The sequence below is a fragment of the Silurus aristotelis genome (genome assembly GCF_946808225.1).
Source record: "Silurus aristotelis genome assembly, chromosome: 4".
Classification (NCBI taxonomy): Eukaryota; Metazoa; Chordata; class Actinopteri; order Siluriformes; family Siluridae; genus Silurus; species Silurus aristotelis.
This window is the reverse complement of record NC_139577.1, coordinates 32,644,966-32,666,583: the sequence shown is the minus strand read 5'-3', so window position 1 is coordinate 32,666,583 and position 21,618 is coordinate 32,644,966. Positions and strand designations below refer to the sequence as shown.

General features: G+C 38.4%; 1 protein-coding gene across 2 annotated transcripts in view; it reads right to left on the bottom strand.

The window, feature by feature from the left end:
- LOC310724585 (uncharacterized protein) overlaps positions 1-21,618 on the bottom strand; it is a 195,004-nt gene that overhangs the window by 74,194 nt on the left and 99,192 nt on the right. Inside the window, exon 2 of one of the 2 annotated variants that reach the window (XM_083538839.1) lies at positions 5,274-5,362. The exons of the other annotated variant lie outside the window; for it this stretch is intronic. The gene's annotated coding sequence lies outside the window, so the exon portion shown is untranslated. Of the gene's footprint in view, positions 1-5,273; positions 5,363-21,618 lie in introns of those variants that run through there. 2 annotated transcript variants of the gene reach the window in all.

Below are 21,618 nucleotides of genomic sequence, written 5' to 3'. Positions count from 1 at the left end.
CAAGCACCAAAGTTGCATAGACACCTTATAATAATATTAATAAAAATAAAATAATAATAATAATAAAAATAAATAATAATAATAATAATAATAATAATAATAATAATAATAAAAAATAAAAAATAAATAATAAAAATAAAAATTATATGAATAACAACAATTGAATCATTAATAATAATTTCCCCACTGTGGGATGAATAAAGGTGTAGCTTATTATTATTATTATTATTATTATTATTATTATTATTATTATTATTATTATGTTTAAATTATGAGCTTAAAATGTTTTCCTTTAAATGGTAATTATAAATACTAATTAAATATTGAACTTGGGATAATTTGAGCTAAAAATGAAGAATAAAAAATGTATTAAAACAGAACTTAATGATCTGATGAATGTTAAATTTGTGGTATTTGGCAGACGTGACTTTCATTTAGTCAATTTATTCAACTGAGCAGCTGTGGGGTTAAGGGCCTCGTTCAGGGGCTCGGGAGTGGCAGAGATTTGAACTCATGACCTTCAGATCCAAAGTCCAGTGCCTTAAACACTTAGCTACCAGCTCCATTCCCAATCTTGAGATTATATATATATATATATATATATATATATATATATATATATATATATATATATATATATATATATATAATGATAAAATAAAATATACATTTAATATTTTTTAGAATAATTATAATAATAATTATAATAATGATGAAAACCCTCTCTGGGCTGAAGATAAAGGAGATAAAGGAGATTTCCTCACCTGTTTTTAGATTTGCCTCGGAGAGATTCTGTAAATTTTTTCTCTCAAAAGCCATAACCACACTAAACACCGGGTTTTTTTTAACTCATTTTTTTAGCTTCAACTTTTTAAATGCTTCTACGCAAGAGTCAAAAGAAATCAAACATTGATCCTCTGCACTGTAAATAGACACACACACACACACACACACACACACACACACACACACACACACACACACACATCTATAGCTATATAAATGCACACATATATTTTTTGGTCATTTCCGGTCATGTGAAAAAGAGTTTGGCTGATATTTTGGGTGAGACCCTGAATATCACAGTCCAAAAAAAAAAATAATACAATGCAAGAAATAAATAATAAAATAGTCATAAATTTTTTTTTTTTAATAATAATAAAAAATGTTTTTAAATTATAAATAAATTTTAAAGATTAAAATTTGACTCCTACTGCCAAGAAAAAAAAAAGAAAAAAAAAAATGTTTTCCAAAAATAATAGGGCACTAAATAATAATTTTTTTTTATATATTTTTTCTACTTTTTTTTATTTCATTTACACTCCTCAAATTAATTTTATTACATTAAAAATAATAATTTTGTATTAAAAAGGGTTCTTTCTTTTTTTTGCATTTTGTGTGATAAAATTATATTCAAAATCAAATTTTTACACAAAATGTAAATTATTTACAATTTCTTGCAATCTTACTGTGTCACTTTGACTTATTTGGGTTTGTGGGACTTAAAAAAAAAAACAAAAAAAAACAAATAACTGATCAACCATCAGCACAGAATCCATCAGGGGTTTAATCCAACATTATGGTTTCAATCTGAGAATTTCAGGTGACAGGAATCACATGTATTTATCATTTATAATATTACTGTCATTTAGACATTTCTTCCTCAGAAAAGACCTCAAGTGAAATTCTCTTTGATTGCCATGTTTGGATTGGATGTCAGATATGGATTTGATATGGTTAGATTTCAGTTCCTACACTTAATGTGATGAGACGAATTGAGGAAATTAAAAAAAGAAGTAATTTTCTTGTTTTTTTTCTGTCTGGTAAAAATGTTAACAAGCCGTTTTCTCTTTTTTTTCGCTTTCAAAATTAAATTGAAAAAAAATAAATAACAAAAGGTGTTGAAATTTCCATTTTCTGTATCTATTAAAAAAACAAAACAAATGACATTTTATATATATATATATAAGTCTGGGGATGTTTGCATTCATTTGTTTTGTTTTTTCATTTTCTTTTTCAAAATAAAATTAAATAAAAATTAAGTAAAAAAAAAATAAATATATATATATATATATATATATATATATATATATATATATATATATATATATATATATATATATATATATATTTTTTTTTTATACCTAATTTTTATTTATTTTTATTTTATTTAATTTATTTTTTTTTTATTTAATTTTTATTTAATTCAATTTTTATTTAATTTATTTTGTGCCCTATTACTTTTAGGACCCTGTTTATATTAACTATGTTTGATTTGATGTAATTATTTGATATTTAATAATCTGGACCAAACTCTTTCAGCCGGAAAAAAAAAGATCTGGTTCTACCTGCCCTGAGAATCTCCCGATTCGGATTCGGATTCGGATTCGGAAACACTGTCGTGTTTTTCTTTTCCCGGCCATCGTGAGCTTTTTTTTTATCCTGCATCATACAGTAAGCGCATTTGGATGTCGATTCGCTGTACTGTTCGATCTCCAAGATTGTTTATTTCTTTTTTTTAAACACCGAACTGAAAAAAAACAAACCAATAAATAAAGAACTCATTGTATTAGCTAAAGACGGTGAATCTCGTGGTTGTTCGTGGCATGGTTATCGAATAGTTTTTAACTGATTACAAAAAAAATAAAACAAATAAATAATAAAAGAAAAAAACGACATAAAGGTTTATTTTCATGTTTACACTGACTGTCTCGCTGATTTTTATCTTGACTTCTTCTCTCATGTGCAGTATTCGAGTAGTGATGCAGCAGTATTAAAGGATAAATATCTTACTCAGTTGTAGTGTTTGAGTTTCGTCCTAGTTTAAAAAAAAAAGTTCTGATGTTGCATATACAGTATTCAGCCATCTCTCTCTCTCTCTCTCTCTCTCTCTCTCTCTCTCTCTCTCTCTCTCTCTCTCTCTCTCTCTCTCTCTCTGTCTCTCTCTGTCTCTCTCTCTCTCTGTCTCTCTCTCAGTCTTTTGTATTTTCACTAAGAATGCTTTGTAGCTGGCTGTAAAATTAATCCGTTTTTGTACATACTCGTGCCAACAGCTTTTCTTTTTTCTTTTTCTTTTCTTCTGAACTATAGAATTAAACTTGCTTGCAGAAATAAAGACACTTGTGTACTTGTTAATAAACGACTCTTCTCTCTGAATTTGTTTCTCATTGGTTTTCCATCAAAGCTGCAGAAAGTTGATTTTTTATCTCTTCAGTTCAGAGCTGCAGGATCAGTGCTCCAGAGCTCAGAGGGAAAATGTGGGGAAAAAAATCAAGAGGGAAGAAATAATGATGACAATTAATGCAAATTTCCTGCAATGTTTTTTTTTTTTTTTACCTTCCTTCCTTCCTTCCTTCCTTCCTTCCTTCCTTCCTTCCTTCCTTCCTTCCTTTTTTTCCTTTCAGTTCTTTATTCGTCCCTACAATGTTAAATTACTTCCATCCTTTATTTTTCTTCCTTCCTTTATATTTTTTCTTCCTTTTTTCATTCTTTGCTTCTTATTATCCTTCCTTCCATCCATCCATCCTTCCAGTTTTCCCTTCCCTTCTTCCTCCCTTCGTTTTACTTATTTTTCCTTTTTTAAAGCTGAGCTGTGTTACACATTCAGACCAGAGTGTGGCAGTAGATCCTTTCTTTCTTTTTCCTTTCTTTCTTTTTCCTTTCTTTCTTTCTTTCTTTCTTTCTTTCTTTCTTTCTTTCTTTCTTTCTTTCTTTCTTTCTTTCTTTCAAAAATGTCCTTTCTTTCTTTCTTTCTTTCTTTCTTTCTTTCTTTCTTTCTTTCTTTCTTTCTTTCTTTCTTTCTTTCTTTCTTTCTTTCTTTCAAAAATGTCCTTTCTTTCTTTCTTTCTTTCTTTCTTTCTTTCTTTCTTTCTTTCTTTCTTTCTTTCTTTCTTTCTTTCTTTCTTTCTTTCTTTCTTTCTTTCTTTCTTTCTTTCTTTCTTTCTTTCTTTCTTTCTTTCTTTCTTTCGGCGTAATCCGTTCATTTATTTAATTAAAATTGTGAAATGTAAGAAGAAAGGTCTTCACTCTCGCGCTATTCTACACATAATGTAGTTGAGCTGTACTACGCGCTCAGACCACAGTGTGGCAGTAGCGAACTTGTACAGCGTGAAGCTCAAGAACAATAGCAGGTTTATTACTTTTATTTATGTGTTTAAACAAAAGATTGATAAACTTTTAATGCTTTACTTCATAACATTTCTTTTTATTTTTCAATCACATAGAATACAGATTAACACGGCAGAGGTAGAGCTGCATCTTCCTGCAGACACAACAGGAAAAGAACGTCTGGTTTTATTTAATCTTTCTTTCTTTTTTCTGTGTACTATGAAGGTGTGTTTGTGAAATGTCCATGCGTTAGAAGACATTTGAGGAAATTGATGAGTTGCTGTCTGTCTGAAGCAAAGCTATCTCAGAGATGCACATCCTAATATATATATATATAAATTTTTTAAATAGAAAGATTTCAGTTGATTTCCAAAGATGACCTTCAAAGAAGATGTAGATGAAGGAGAAAGAATGTAATATAACCCCCAGGGTAATATATCTAGTTGGGGTGAGAAGGTTGGGGTGGTGGAGCTGTCCATCGATGGTAATGAAAATTGCCAAATCAATTATTCAATTAAATTCAATTCCATTTACATTTACAAAAGTTCATTAAGGCACTTCATTAAGACATTGTGAACATGACGAGAAGATGTTTATTGTGAAATGTGTGAAGTGGTGATGGTATGGACTGAAACTGTCAAGAACCCGAGAGGAAGATGACAATCACATTAAGATTTCATCTCTCTCTCTCTCTCTCTCTCTCTCTCTCTCTCTCTCTCTCTCTCTCTCTCTCTCTCTCTCTCTCTCTCTCTATCTCTCTCTCCCCATCTGCCTGGTTCTTTTTCTCTGATGAGGATTTAACACACAACTGATCCATTAGCTAACACACACACACACACACACACACACACACACACACACACACACACACACACACACACACACACACACACACAAGCACACGCACACACAGGATAATAGACCTGCTGGACCATTTGGGAATGTCAGCACTCGTAAAACTGTCAGCTAAATAACAGAACCATTAAATCTGCAAAGTGGACAGATCCACGGCCAGCCTCATCAGCACACACACACACACACACACACACACACACACACACACACACACACACACACACACACACACACACACACCTTTACCAGTAGTGTGAGTGTTCAAACCACACACCTTTAAAAGGTATGCATGAGGGTATTCCTTTTTTCCCCCTTCCTGGTGGCTCCATCCTCAGCATTCTTCTACTGATATACCCCATGTCCCTCCTCTGCACATGTCCAAATCATCTCAATCACACCTCTCTTACCTTGCCTCCAAAACGTCCTACATGTGCTGTCCCTCTGATAAACTCATTTCTAATCATATTTATCGTCGTCACTCCCAACAAAAACCTCAACATCTTCAGCTCTGCTACCTTCAGCTCCACCTCCTGTCTTTTACTCAATGCCACTGTCTCTAAACCATACAACATCTCAGGTCTCACCACAGTCCTATAAACTTTCCCTTTCACTCTCACAGATACTCTTCTATCACAAATCACTCCTGCTATCACTCTTCTCCACCCACTCCACCCTGCCTGCACTCTTTTCTTCACTTCTCTAACACATTCTCCATTACTCTGCACTGTTGATCCCAGGTACCTGAACTCCTCCACCTTCTCCACCTCTTCTCCCTGCAACCGCACCCCTCCAATGACTTTCATTCCCCTTTTCTCCAGCACGTACCTCCACCTCTCCAGGCTCTTCTCCACCTGCTCCCTACTCTCACCAAAAAATAACAATATCATCCCCAAACATCATAGTCCACGGAGACTCCTGTCTGACCTCGTCCTTCAACCTGTCCATGACCACTGCAAACAGGAAAGGACTCAGAGACGATTCTTGATGCAGTCCAACCTCCAGGTAAACCAGTCTGTTGTTCCTACTGCACACTTTACTGCTGTCACACTGTCCTCATTCTCTCACTCTCCTCCTCTTCTTTTTCACCTCCAAAGCCATCCTACAGACCCAAATCTAATGCTATCTAGCAACACTGTCCCCTGCCAACACCTTACAGTCTCCAATCTTCTTCAGGTTGCATCTCCTACATAGAACATTGTCCACCTGTGTCCACCTTCCTCCACTCTTCCAGTCAAGTCAAGAAGCTTTTATTGTCATTTCAACCATATATAGCTGATGCAGTACACAGCGAAATGAGACAACATTCCTCCAGAACCCTGGTGCTATATAAAACAATATAAAGCTACATAACAAAAAAACACAGGGATAAGGACTTGTAAGTGTCCTCGACATACATTGAGGAAAATAAGTATTTGAACACCCTGCTATTTTGCAAGTTCTCCCACTTAGAAATCATGGAGGGGTCTGAAATTGTCATCGTAGGTGCATGTCCACTGTGAGAGACATAATCTAAAAAAAAAAATCCAGAAAGAACAATATATGATTTTTAAACTATTTATTTGTATGATACAGCTGCAAATAAGTATTTGAACACCTGTCTATCAGCTAGAACTCTGACCCTCAAAGACCTGTTAGTCTGCCTTTAAAATGTCCACCTCCACTACATTTATTATCCTAAATTAGATGCACCTGTTTGAGGTCGTTAGCTGCATAAAGACACCTGTCTACCCCATACAATCAGTAAGAATCCAACTACTAACATGGCCAAGACCAAAGAGCTGTCCAAAGACACTAGAGACAAAATTGCACACCTCCACAAGGCTGGAAAGGGCTACGGGGAAATTGCCAAGCAACTTGGTGAAAAAAGGTCCACTGTTGGAGCAATCATTAGAAAATGGAAGAAGTTAAACATGACTGTCAATCTCCCTCGGCCTGGGGCTCCATGCAAGATCTCACCTCGTGGGGGCTCAATGATCCTAAGGAAGGTGAGAAATCAGCCCAGAACTACACAGGAGGAGTTGGTCAATGACCTGTAAAGAGCTGGGACCACCGTTTCCAAGGTTACTGTTGGTAATACACTAAGACGTCATGGTTTGAAATCATGCATGGCACGGAAGGTTCCCCTGCTTAAACCAGCACATGTCCAGGCACGTCTTGAGTTTGCCAATGACCATTTGGATGATCCAGAGGAGTCATGGGAGAAAGTCATGTGGTCAGATGAGACTAAAATAGAACTTTTGGGTCATAATTCCACTAAACGTGTTTGGAGGAAGAAGAATGATGAGTACCATCCCAAGAACCCCATCCCTACTGTGAAGCATGGGGGTGGTAGCATCATGCTTTGGGGGTGTTTTTCTGCACATGGGACAGGGCGACTGCACTGTATTAAGGAGAGGATGACCGGGGCCATGTATTGCGAGATTTTGGGGAACAACCTCCTTCCCTCAGTTAGAGCATTGAAGATGGGTTGAGGCTGGGTCTTCCAACATGACAATGACCCGAAGCACACAGCCAGGATAACCAAGGAATGGCTCTGTAAGAAGCATATCAAGGTTCTGGCGTGGCCTAGCCAGTCTCCAGACCTAAACCCAATAGGGAATCTTTGGAGGGAGCTCGAACTCTGTGTTTCTCAGCGACAGGCCAGAAACCTGACTGATCTAGAGAAGATCTGTGTGGAGGAGTGGGCCAAAATCCCTCCTGCAGTGTGTGCAAACCTGGTGAAAAACTGCAGGAAACGTTTGACCTCTGTAATTGCAAACAAAGCCTACTGTACCAAATATTAACATTGACTTTCTTAGGTGTTCAAATACTTATTTGTAGCTGTATCATACAAATAAATAGTTAAAAATCATATATTGTGATTTTTTTTGATTATGTCTCTCACAGTGGACATGCACCTACGATGACAATTTCAGACCCCTCCATGATTTCTAAGTGGAAGAACTTGCAAAATAGCAGGGTGTTCAAATACTTATTTTCCTCACTGTATAAAGTGCATTGTGTGCAACCTGGAGCAAACAGTGCAAAGACAACACAAGACAGTGTAGGACAAATGCACAAAACACAAAATAGTGTCGCCAGTAAACCTACTGTATATTATACAGTGCATTGTGTAAGAGAGAACTGAGTACAGGAGTTTACCTTGTAATTAAACAAAATGCCACCAAAAGGGTTTGTGCAAAACGGCAATATCAGCAGTCAAAAAGATGTGCAAAAACAGCATGTAAACAGCATGTAAAACAGTTTGTAATAATGTGATATAATATGGGTGGTGCTGCGACGTTGATTCTGGGTTGTAGAGATCAGTCACACAGTTCAGTCTTCAGTTTTAGTTCAGTTCTTTGTTGAGAAGCCTGATGGCTTGAGGGAAGAAACTGTTGCACAGTCTGGATGTGGCGGCCCGACTGCTTCGGAACCGCTTCCTTGATGGCAGGTGGGTGAAGAGTGTGTGTGAGGGGTGTGGGGGGTCTTCCACAATGCTGTTGGCTTTCCGGATGCAGCGTGTGGTGTAAATGTCTATGATGGAGGGAAGAGAGACTCTGATGATCTTCTTAGCTGTCATCACTATCCTCTGGAGGGTCTTGCAAAGTGGTTAATGGTTCAGTTCCCAAACTAGGTAGTGATGCAGCTGCTCAGGATGCTCTCAATGGTCCCTCTGTAGAACATGCTCAGGATGGGGGGAGGGACATGGGCTTTCCTCAGCCTTCTCAGGAAATAGAGACGCTGCTGGGCTTTCTTGGTAATGGAGCTGGTGTTGAGCGACCAAGTGAAGTTCTCTGTCAGATGAACACCAAGGAATTTGGTGCTCTTGACGATCTCCATGGAGGATCCATCGATGATCAGAGGAGAATGGTTGCTCTGTGTTCTCCTGAAGTCAACAACCATCTCTTTAGTTCTGTTAACGTTCAGAGATAGGGTGTCGGTTCTACACCAGGCTGTTAACTGGTGCAGCCCCTCTCTGTATGTTGACCCATCGTTCTTGCTAATGAGACCCACCATGGTCGTGTCATCAGACACCTTGATGATGTGATTTAATCTGTGCATTGCTACACAATTATGAGTCAGCAGAAGAACAGCAGTGGGCTGAGCACACAGCCCTGAGGTGCCCCAGTGCTCAGTGCGGTGGTGCTGGAGATGCTGTTTCCCATCCGGAGTGACTGAGGTCTTCCAGTCAGGAATTCCAGGATCCAGCTACAGAGGGAGGTGTTCAGGCCCAGTAGGCTTGAATGCTGAGCTGAAGTCTATGAAAAGCATTCGTACATATGAGTCCTTATTGTCTAGATGGGTTAGGGTCAGATAAAGAGTCATGAAGATGGCATCGTCTGTGGTACGGTTTGAACAATGCACGAACTTTATGGGGTCTAGTGAGGGTGGAAGCTAAGTCTTGATGTGCCTCATGACGAGCCTTTTAAAACACTTCATCATGTTTGGTGTGAGTGCGACGGGACGATAATAATTGAGGCAGGAGACTGTAGACTTCTTCGGCACGTGGATGATGGTCATCGTCTTGAGGCACGTAGGAACAACAGTGCTGCTCAGGGAGATGTTGAAGATGTCTGTAAAAACATCCGCTAGCTGTTCTGTACATTCTCTGAGCACTCTCCCAGGAATGTTGTCTGGTCCAGCAGCTTTCCATGGGTTGACTCTGCATAGAGTTTTACTTGCCGATGTAGCTGGTCATTGTTGACGTATACTCCTCCAAGTTGGAAAAATAGCCGTTGCTTGCAGTTTTCCTGAACAGTCAGTCCATTCAAAGCAGACATCGATCCTGCTGTATAGGTTCTCACCTGCTTTCGAGCTGGTCTTGAACGCCTGTTGAGTGGTCTGTATGCTGGGATCAGCATAACAGAAATGTGGTCTGAGTAACCGAGGTGGGGGTGGGGCTTCGGCCGGCATGTGCCCAGGATGTTTGTGTAAACAACATCCAGCGTGTTTTCTTCTCAGGTTGCAAAGTCCACATTCTGGTGAAATTTATGGAGCACAGTCCTGAGATTTGCATGGTTGAAATCTCTGGCGCCAATAAACAATCCGTCAGGGTGTGTTTTGTAGTTCGCTAATCATCCCGTAGAGGACGCTGAGCACTTCCTTAGCATTAGCGCTAGGTGGAATGTACACTCAGAGCACAATAGCGGTGGTGAATTCTTGGGGTAAATAAAAAGGTCTAAATCTCACAACCTTAAACTCCACCAGCGGTGAGCAGTAGGTGGAAACAAGGACAGAGTTCTTGCACCATTCCGTGTTGAAGTAAACACACAGACCGCCGCGGCGAGTCTTACCGCACAGAGCTGCATTTCTGCCACAGATAATAATTTATTGTGTTGGGGTTGTTTCTGTGTTCCTGGAGTGTTTGGCGATAGTACACAAGGACACTGGTTGCTTTGATGTCTATATGTTGCGTAAGGTGGGCTACAAAGTAAAAGTAGCACCATTTTGGATCCGGAGCGCCCGAGTGCTACTGCCGCGCAGCCATCTTGGGCCAAGCTCCTTACCATATGGTCCTCCTTTTTTTTATAATAAGCGTTCAACACTGCCATTTCCATCCTTTTAGCAAAATCTACCACTATCTACCCTTCCACATTCCTCTCCTTAAGACCATACCTACCCAACACCTCGAAATCAACCTCTGTTCCCTTCACCTACATGCCCGTTAAAGTCTGCCCCAATCACCAATCTTTTATGCCTAGGTTCACCTTCTACTACTTTATCTTTCTCACTCCAGAATTTTTCTTTCTCCTCCATCTCACAACCCACTTGTGGAGCATAAGCACTGATGATATTTATCATCACCCCTTCAACTTCCTGAACACACAACATATCTACCTTTCTCCTCTCCATCATATCAGATAACTCACTCTCTTTACCAGTCATAGTACCATCATTTAAAGTACTCATTCTAACCTCTATGCTCCTCCACTTTTCCTTTCTCTGCTTTCTCTGTAGACATTTTTCTCCTCTCCTTCTCCTCCGTCTCCCAACAGTAGCCCAGTTTCCACCGGTACCCTGTTGGCTAAAGATACCTGTGGCGGTCGTTGTTAACCCAGGCCTCGGACGTTCCGGTATGAAATCCTGATTTGTGATCCACATATTTGATTTGGCACGTTTTACGCTGGATGCCCTTCCTAACGCAACCCTCCCCATTTATCTGGGCTTGGGACCGGCACTAAGAGTACACTGGCTTGTGTTCTCCCCATATTAGTGTTTACAATATTAGCTCCTAACCAATGTTATGCAACTGTATAATGCCATTTCAAGGACAGGACATAAGACTTAAAAACATGCATCCAATGATATCCAAATTCTGTTGGCTGCAATAAATAAAAAGGAAGTAATGGATTAAGATTTTATTACCAAATAAATTGCGGTTTCTCATAATAAAAATGGATTACGCCTTCCAGAAATAGATCCATCTATGGACACCTTTTTATCTTTTAAAGACACGAGGTGTTAGCAGGTTTTAATATAACCACATAATCTTACTGATAAGAAATTATAAAAAACATTGGCTGTATTTATTCCGTGTCCTCATACAGGGAGGCTAAAATGTTGTGTGTGTGTGTGTGTGTGTGTGTGTGTGTGTGTGGTGAGTGAAGTATAAGCCGAGAACATGGGAATAAAATCACAACAGCCTGATCAATTTGCCTCCAGCTAAAATCCATGAATGCAACAAGACCTCACAAAGAATCCATAATTAAATGCTGGTCATAAACATCAGTCATGTGCTATAAACATGATGAAAATTATACACATTAGTGGGCAAATCGACTATATGGAAAAAAGTTTGTGGACACCTAAACCGTAAGATTTGTATGTCCTTATTTTTGAACATCTCATTCCACATTTAGTCTCCATTTGCTGTTATAAGAACCTCCACTCTTCTGGGAAGATGTTTCTCTAGATCTTGGAGTGTGCATGTGGAGATTGTAGGAGATTCATTCAGACACAAGTGTGTTAGTAAAGTCAGGTATTGATGTAGGTGAGAAGGTGAGGAGATCTGGGGTGCAGTCACCGTTCACATTCACCTCAATGGTGTTCATTAGGGGTTTAGAGCTCTATAGCAGGAGATCTTCCACTTCAACATTCCCATGTAAAGCACATCTTCATGTAGATGGCTTTGCACACAGGGGCATTGTTATGCTCTAACAGGATTGGTCTCCTAGTTCAGAATTTATTGCTACCACACCCAAAAAAATATTATATAATTTTGTGGCTCTATTTTTGAGTTTGGAGAAGCAGCACATGGGGATTTATAGTTAATACTTCCAAAGTTAAGTGAATACTTCCAATACTTTTGTCTGAATAATGTATCATGTAACATGAACACAAATTTTGATATAAATGAACGTAATTTAATTGTAATGTAAATGTATTATTTAATATCAAAACACATTCACAACAGAAGACATTAAACTTTGGTGGATTTTGAATGAAACAGGCTTCATATACAGTAAATAAGTAACAACCTCCCAGCCATTTTGTCCCTGTGCAGCTTCCATACTGGGGTCAAAACAAACATGGTGGACAACAAAGACACGCAAAACCAAATAACAGACAAAACAAAGCTGCAACAGCACAACAGGTAAGTGCAGTGAATGTTCTAACGGGTGAATACTATTGTGTTCATGTGTCTGAATAAATCATAATTTTGTGTGTGCACCAATTGAGGTACGGAGTATTTTCCAACTCACATGTACGGTGAAGTCGGTTCAAATGAGCCAGACACAAATGCATGGTGTTAAATTATGGAATGGTTGCCATGTTGGTTCAGGATTCCTTTCACTTTCCAAAATAAGTCTTCAAAACACCTTAAACCACTGAGCTTCCAACCTTTATGTATGACAGTGAGAGTGAAGCAGTCTGATTTCATCATATGTTCTTCTGTCAGAGCCAAAAACTCATCTGATTAACTGTCCGCAGAACCTTCTTCCAGTAATTCACTGTTCGATCCTTGTGGGTTTTTGCCTTAGTGTCTTTCGACTCAAATCCAGTCATCTCAAATTCTTTCATCCAACCCGTTCATCCCCCAATCCAATCCATTTAGCCACAGCCCATTTAGTGCAGGCCAGTCCACTCGAATCCACTCCACTCTTTCTATCCGTCCATCAATTCACCCCTTCAACTCAGTCTATTTAGCCATAGTCCTTTCTTTGCAGTCTAATCCATCCATCCATCAATCCATCCATCTAGTTCACCCAGCCACACCCTCCTCCTTCTATTCATCCATCCATTCAAATATCCATTCCTCCCACTTATCCACCAATCCCAATCCAATTTATCCATCCATCCATCCATCCATCCATCCATCCATAAATCACATTTGATTCCACCTATCCATCCATCCATCCATCCATCCATCCATCCATCCATCCATATACCCACAAAATCCATCCATCCCATTTGAAACCCCCATACATCCCATTTGAAACATCCATCCATCCATCCATCCATCCATCCATCCATCCATCCATCCATCCAGCCATCCATCCATCCATCCATCCCATTCATTTTCCCAATGCATCTATCCATAAATACATTCTGCAATCCATTCATAACTTAATTATATTTTAATCTAATTCCATCTACTAATAAGAGCAACAAAAACATTAGAAATATAAGAACCTTGAAAACAGGAATAGACCCGAGTTGACCCGAGACCCGAGTTTACTGTGCACAGACCACACTTCCCCAAATCGGCTCAGAACTTAATCTTTTAAATTAAACCCCATGTGAGATTTAATTATTGTATTCATGAACATTTGCTGCTTTATTTCCTCGTCATCTCGCTCACAGCTCGCAGCTTCTCATGAATAAAGTCCTTCGTATCTATAATCTGCTTCTATCTGTTTTGTGTGTTTCCTAGTTTACCTCATTATGTGCACTTTTAAATACGTTTTATTATTTTTTTATATCTAGATATTGCTTGTTTTTCTTTTCTAGTTACACCTCAGATTTTTGTCTCCATTCTTTGTTTTGTTCTTGTTAATGTGCTACTTGTTAATAAGTTTATTCTGTTGCATGTAGGATTGTAACAATCAGAGGATTTGGACTGATGAATCAATTCAAAAGGCAGTGATTAAATCCAATCTCTCTCATTGACAAACCACCATCCTCATTAAAAAAAAAACACATTCATTTCATATTAAATGTAATATATTTCCCAGAGAACCCCATTCTCTGATTATTCCTATGGCTTCTGATTTTATCAATAAGGACTTGGGGGACCCCAGAAGTGCTTTGCCCCTTAATTAATCACATGCTTTTTATTCAGTTGCTATGATCCGTTGTACCTCAACCTCATGTATTTTCCCCCTTATCCTTGGGTCAGATGCATCCAAGTCTAATTTCACTATGACATAAATATAATACTTGACATTTTTAATAAACAATTTTATGTACACTGTCTTTGTTTCTTTTCTGATTTAATATTAAAAACAGAAAAAAGAGAAACAGAACTGCCCTTTATTGTTCCTGACACACACTGAAAATGACTTATTTATTCATTTTCATTATTGGTTTAAACACAGAAAGTGTAAAAAGCAAAATATCATAATGCCAAATATGACCAATGCTCTAAAATGCACAATATTTCCAATCTAACATCCGATCTGTACCTGAAAGTAAAATGGAATTGCATTGGTGAGAAAGAAATCGAGCTGTTTTACAAATAATAATACTATGATATAAACTAGAGCAACATATTCAGAGAACATAGTGATTTTAAGAGGAGGACATACGTGGGGCTCCCATTCCCAGTCACTCTCTTGTTGCCTTTAAAACACACCTAGAGATGCATATGAGCTTCTTGGAGTGAAACCAAAATGTTGGATGAAGCCACTGATGTTTTCTGTGCTGTTTATCAGTTATTTTAGATTCAGGTTCTTCAAGAGAGCTTTTCAAATTTTGAAAACTCTAAAAGATTCTTATAATCCAAAGCTAAAATTTTGTAGTCTTCGATCTCTGGTTTGTTCAGCGACAACCGATTTACGGCCGTTCGATTATTTCGTTACTCCAATGTAATACTGGCAGTGTCAGAAGATTCCAGGCTCTTTCCTGCAGTGTGACTTTTACTACGAAGACCATCAAAATCAAGAACTAATAGGAGCCTGATGAACCTGGTGACGTGATTAGCAAAACAACTTAACCCACCTCTGAGAAAATGTCAAAACGAGTCAGTACAGCAATAAAAGATACTTATTGAGTTATGAAAGGAAAAGGAGTGTTTGTATGATGTTTTTTATTATCAAGGCCTGTCATGAACAAAATGAACACTACAGTTTTTGTTTGCTGCTAGCTACCGTTGCATTACGGCATAAACGCGGGTCTGAACATGATTGATGAGTTTTTTTATTGTGTGCATCAGTTTTACGGTCTGACATGGTTCTCATGGTTAAAACAAAAAAATAAACGAACCATATGAAATGTAATGTGCAGCTCAAAATATAACAATGTGACACGTTTGTAACTGAAAATCACGTCCTTCATAACCTTTTTTTTTGGTCATTTTCCCTTTTGTTCCATAATGCAAAGCAAGTGAAAGGAAACACAACACGTACTAATGTTTTCAACACCACTTTCTGTCAGAGTATCGCCCTTCCCTCATTAGCACCTCCGATGAGCTGCGTCCCTGTTTGCTTCTGACAGCTTGTGCTGATTAGCGAAAGCACTGTAATGTGATCTGAACCGCCTCAGAGCGTTTTTATTTATTTATTTTTGGAGCAGCTGCAGTCGAATGTTGTCTGGCTTGAAATGCAGCAGAGCTCGTGGGATCATCTGCACTGGTGAGTGCTTCATCTCAAGCCTCCATGAGAAGCGAAAGTGAATCTTGAAGGGCCTGGAGAAAAAAGTTTTTTCTTTCTTTTCTTTTTTCTTATGTAAAAAGATCAGCGATTTCAATAAATCAGAGTGGAAAAAGCGGTGTCTGATTGTATTGGTCTTCAATTACGTTCATTCATCACAAAAGAATTAAACACTGTGGAGAAGCGAGGGAGGCAGTGAAGGAAAGGGGGATAAATTAAAGAGAATAAAAGAAAGCGAGAAAGAAAGAAAAAAGTTAGAAATATAGAGAAAAGGAATTAAGGTAGGTAGAATGAAGGAGAAGAAAGTAGGAAGAAAAAATAGAGACAATAAGAGATGGAAGTGAAAAAATAAGAGAGAAATTAAAAGACAGAGAAGAAAACGCCAACATGGGGAAAGAAAGAAAGAAAAGAAAAAATGGAAAATAAGAGAAGGGAAGGAAGGAAGAAAAAGGAAAAAGTGAAAAGGAAACACCAAAATGGGGAAAGAAATAAAGAAAGAAATTGAGCATCCTGATGAAACTGTAGCACGATCATCAATTTAGATTTGATTCAACACAATACAATTCAATGCAAAAATAAATAAATATATATATATGATGCTCTGCAATTCAATATGGTGCAAATAGTTCACTTTAATTTATTCGGTTCAGACAGACAGCAAATCATCAATTTAGTTAAGTGCCTTTTCACAACGCATGGTCCTTTCACAAACACACCTCTGTAGTGCAAAAAAAAGAAAAAAGATTAAATAAAACCAAATGTTCTTTTCCTGTTGTGTCTCCAGGAAGTTACAGCTCTACCTCTGCCATGTTAATCTGTATTCTATGTGACTCTCAGGACACGCCTCGACCTCCGTGGTGTAGTGATACGCCGTATTCACGTAGCAGCAGCGGTACTGAGAGAACGCGCTCGAGAAACGGTTTAGCGATGAGAAAACATTCTACATATCAAATATTGATCACAAATTATTGGTCACTTTCTAAATAATAAAAGTATCCCATTTACTGGTAATTTTATATATAAATGAATATTTGGCGATACAAATGCCAACTTGTATTCGATGCACACTTTTTTTAAATCGATGCATCAAATTATTAACTTTAATGCCAAAGCACCGATGCGAAACTGTGAATTTTAACATCCCTAATATCTGTCTGTCTGTCTGTCTGTCTGTCTGTCTGTCTGTCTATACATAGTTGTAGTAGTAGAATTTAGAGGTGATGGAGGACAGTCAACTCTTTTTATAATAATTTTGGTGTTTCCCACTCAACCCCTTTTTAATAATATTAAAACATGCAAAATCTTTATCACTATAATGAGGCTTTAGACGTCTCTCTCTCTCTCTCTCTCTCTCTCTCTCTCTCTCTCTCTCTCTCTCTCTCTCTCTCTCTCTCTCTGTAAGTGTAATGGCTTTAACCTCCATGTGCTCTTGTCTTTAATTAGGAACTCATTTAAAGCTTCATTAGGGTCTGAGAGTGAGAAGTTAATACTTGGCTTTCCTTATCAGGCATGAGGAGCTCCAGGGGTTCAAAAACTTCAGTGTGACAGCGTTATATGTCTTAAAGAGGAAAACTTTACACAATTTAGTCATTTGGTAAAACAGCCCGGCTCTAGTACATTCACCTGAGGCTTAACATACAGAACCCATCATTCAACGTTATTTCTTTCATTATCAATTTATTTACTTAGAAGTAATATAAAGAAAGAAAGAATGAAAGAAAACTAAAATGAGAAAGAAAAAGAGAATAAAGAAAAACATGGAGAAAAATATATTTTTAAAAAATGAGAATGAAAAAAGTAAATGAGAGTAGAAAAAGAGAAAGATAGATAGATGTGCCAATGAGGTCGGCTGCCGTCACGACTGCTCCGGCTACGCTTTGTTTGTTTTTGTTTATTTTTTATATTTATTTTTATATCTACTGTTCTCTTTATATAAGATGGCAATCCTTACATATGACAAAGCTACTTTTATATTTATTGATTTACAATCTACTCACTTTCCACACCATGCTGGCCGAGAGAGATCCTGAATAAGAACAAAGGACGCGACCTCTACCGCAAGGGAAACGAGCTGGTGTCAGGAACAGGCTGAGGGCTGAGGGCACTCGCACACTGCGCTCCATTACCTAGTATCCTGTTAGCCAACGTTGAATCTCTGGAAAACAAGCTTGACGACCTCAGGGCAACGTTCAAGAGGGACATTCGGGACTGCAACCTTCTTTTTTTCACAGAGACATGGCTGAACCAGCGGTACCAGACCACGCCATCCAGCCGGCCAAGTTCTTCTCGGTTCACCACATGGACTGAACACTGGAGTCGGGGAAGTCAAGAAGAGGTGGCGTGTGTCTGATGGTGAAAACGACTGGTGCGACAGCGCGAGCATCATTCCTCTTTCACGCTCCTGCACACCAAATCTGGAACTACTGACCATCAAATGTCAACCCTTCTATCTACCTCGGGAATTCAGCTTGTTCATAGTCAGTGCTGTTTATATTACACCTCAAGTGGGCACGGACACTGCATTATGGGATTCACATGGGGCACTAATGCGACACCAAACAAAGTGTTTTCCATTGTCATGGAAGACTTTAACAGTGCCAAGCGCGCACTGACAAACTTCCAGCAGCACATCACCTGCCCCACCAGGGACAAAAGGACACTGGACCACTGCTACACACTATTCAAGAACAGCTATAAGGATCAATCGTGTCCACCATTTGGAAAATCGGACCATGCCGCCAACTTCCTCATGCCTGTATAAAAACAAAGGCTGAAACAGGAAGCTCCGGTTCAGAGGAAGGTCGTGTGCCGGACTGACTAATCGGTGGCCGCTCTGCAGGACGCTTTAGATGATGAAGCCTGGGTTTTAAAAGCCTGCACTGACCAACTAGCACCAGTGTTTACCAAGATAATCAACCTCTTCTTGAAACAGTCTGTTGTTCCTTCATGCTTCATACAGTCCACCATTGTTCCTGTCCCGATGAAACCCTAGCCTGCCTGCCTCAACAATAAACACTCTGTAGGCCTGACCTCAGTAGTGATGAAGTGCTTTTGAAAGACTGGTCAGAGACTTATCACTGCATCACTACCAGACACATTGGATCCTCTACAGTCCGTGTACCACCAGAACCACTCTACCGAGGATGCCATTGCTCATCTTCTCTGCACAATCATGAGTCACCTGGACTGCAGAAAAGGGAATAAAAAAAAATAAATGCTGTTTGTGGACTACAGTTCAGCGTTTAACACCATATTTTCCTCCACGCTCACCTCTAATTGCAACTCCACCACTGTCATCAAGTTTGCTGACGACACTGTTGTGGTGGGCCTGATCTCCAACAACGGCCTACCTACAGAAGATTAAAAAAAGAATGATCTTCTCCAGAATGTCAGGAAGACTACAGAATTGATAGTGTACTTCAGCACGAAGCAGGAGCGGTCATACCAACTGCTAAACATCAACGGGACCCCAGTGGAGAGAGTGGACAGTTTCCGGTACATAGGTGTTTACATCACACAGGACCTGTCTTGGTCCTGTCACATCAACACCCTGGTGAAGAAGGCCCGGCAGCATCTGTACCATCCGAGATGCCTAAGGGACTTTAAAATACCCTCTCTAAAGACTTTTTACACTTGCACCATTGAGAGCGTTCTGACTGGTAGCATCACTTCTTGGTTAGAGAACAGCACCATGCATGACAGAGGAGCCCTCCAGAGGGTGGTGCGTTCAGCTGAAAGTACGATCCGAACCAAGCTTCCTGATCTACAGGACATCTACAGCACGCGGTGCTGGACCAGAGCCAGGAAGATTCTGAAGGACCTCAGCCATCCCAACAATGGACCCTTTTCTCTGTTGCGTTCAGGGAAGCGATTCCTCCCCTTGAAGGCAAACACAATGAGAATGAGGAGGAGCTTCTTCACGCAGACCATTTGAAGTTTAAATCAGAAAACACCCAGGAACAAGTACATGGACCTCTATTTCTGTCTTACTTTTCCTTTACTACACAATTATTTCTGCACAACTATTTTTGCACAATTTATGTCACCTTAACTCTGGACTGTCACAGCACAGTGTCACATAGCGCCAGATTATACTGCCTATGGACACTTTAAAGACAAATTACACAAATTCCTTTCTGGCAAATCATATATATATATATAATTTTTCTAGGGTGTGTGTGTGTGTGTGTGTATATATATATATATATATATATATATATATATATATATATATATATATATATATATATATATATATATATATATAATATAATATAATATAAATAAATATAATTTATTTAATGTATATAATTATATAATATTATTATATTATATAATATTATATTTTACCCTAATCATAGTTTTTGCTAAACTATACCTAATACTTATACTTTATACTGATTTTATTTACTTACTTCCTTTTTACCTTTGTATTTTTTATTTATTTTTTTTATTTTCATGTTTACAGGTTGAACCATCACAAAAAGCATTTCACTGCATTGTTGAGAAAATGAGAAAGAAAAAAGAGAAAGAAAGAAATGTAAGGAAAAAAACTATCATAAAGTAAGGAGAAAAAAGAAATGAGAGAAAGAAATAGAAAGAAAGAAAGAAAATGAGAGAAAAAAAGACAAAAAAAGATATGTAGAAAATGATAAAGAAAACAGGAATTCTTTCTTGTTTCCTTTATCATTTTCTTTATATCTTTTTGATGAAAGAAAGAAAGAAAGAAAGAAAGAAAGAAAGAAAGAACGAAAGAACGAAAGAAAGAAAAGGAGAAATCAAATGAGAACGAAGGAACAAAAGAAAGAAACGAGTAAATGTAATGTAATAAATCCTGTATTTAGTGGACCCGGGCTGTTTTCTGGTGTGTTTATGTACACACTCAGCAGCTTCCTCTCTGAAAGAGGTGTAATGTGGCTTTGTGGCTGTTTGAAAGCTCGTGGTTTCAGTGAGCTGTAACAGCGCGCTGGTCACTGAGTGTGTGTTAATAAGCAAACCTGAACGCAGGGATCTGCAGGAGGCACACAGTCACAGTTCTGTTCAGCTTCTGCAGATCTGAATGTATTTTTCTGCAAAGATCAGGAAAGCCTGTTTAGATAAAAAATGAAGCTAGAGGATGCATAGGATGTCTTTGGATGTGGTAGAACAACTAGGAGACCCAGACCCGTTCCAGCTTAATGAAGATGTGCTTCACATGGGGATGTTGGTGTGGAAGATCATCTGCTATAAAGCTATAAACCCTATTGAACCCCTTTTGGGATAAATGTGAATGCTGACCTCACCTCCATCAGTACCTGAGCACAAATCTCCACAAACACACTCTAAAATCTAGTGGAACATCTTCCCAGAAGGGTGGAGATTATTATAAGAGGAAATGTTGACTAAATGTGGAATGGGGTGTTTATGAAGCACAATCTTATAGTTAAGTGTCTACAAACGTCTGTCAGTATATTGTATATTCAAGTTTGGTAGATATTCAATGATGAGTTTGATCATGTAAATACATCGTATTGTTGAATGCAAATGCTGCATACTGTATCTTTTGTACATTTTATTGTACGGTTTAGAAATGGTGGCATTGACAAAAAGACAGGAGGCGGAGCTGGAGATCGGAGAGTTGAAGATGCTGAAGTTGAGGATGGATTAGAAACGAGTTGAGGGACTGGGCAGGTAGGATGTTTTACAGTACAGTAACAAATTACATTTACTACATTACTTTCCATCACTGGTCATGTGCAGAGGAGCGACCTGGGGTATATCAGTAGAAGAATGTTGAGGACAGAGGAAAAGAGGAAGACCAGGGAGGAGGTTTATGGAATGGTGAAGGAAGACATGCAGGTGGTTGATTTGAAAGAGGCAGATG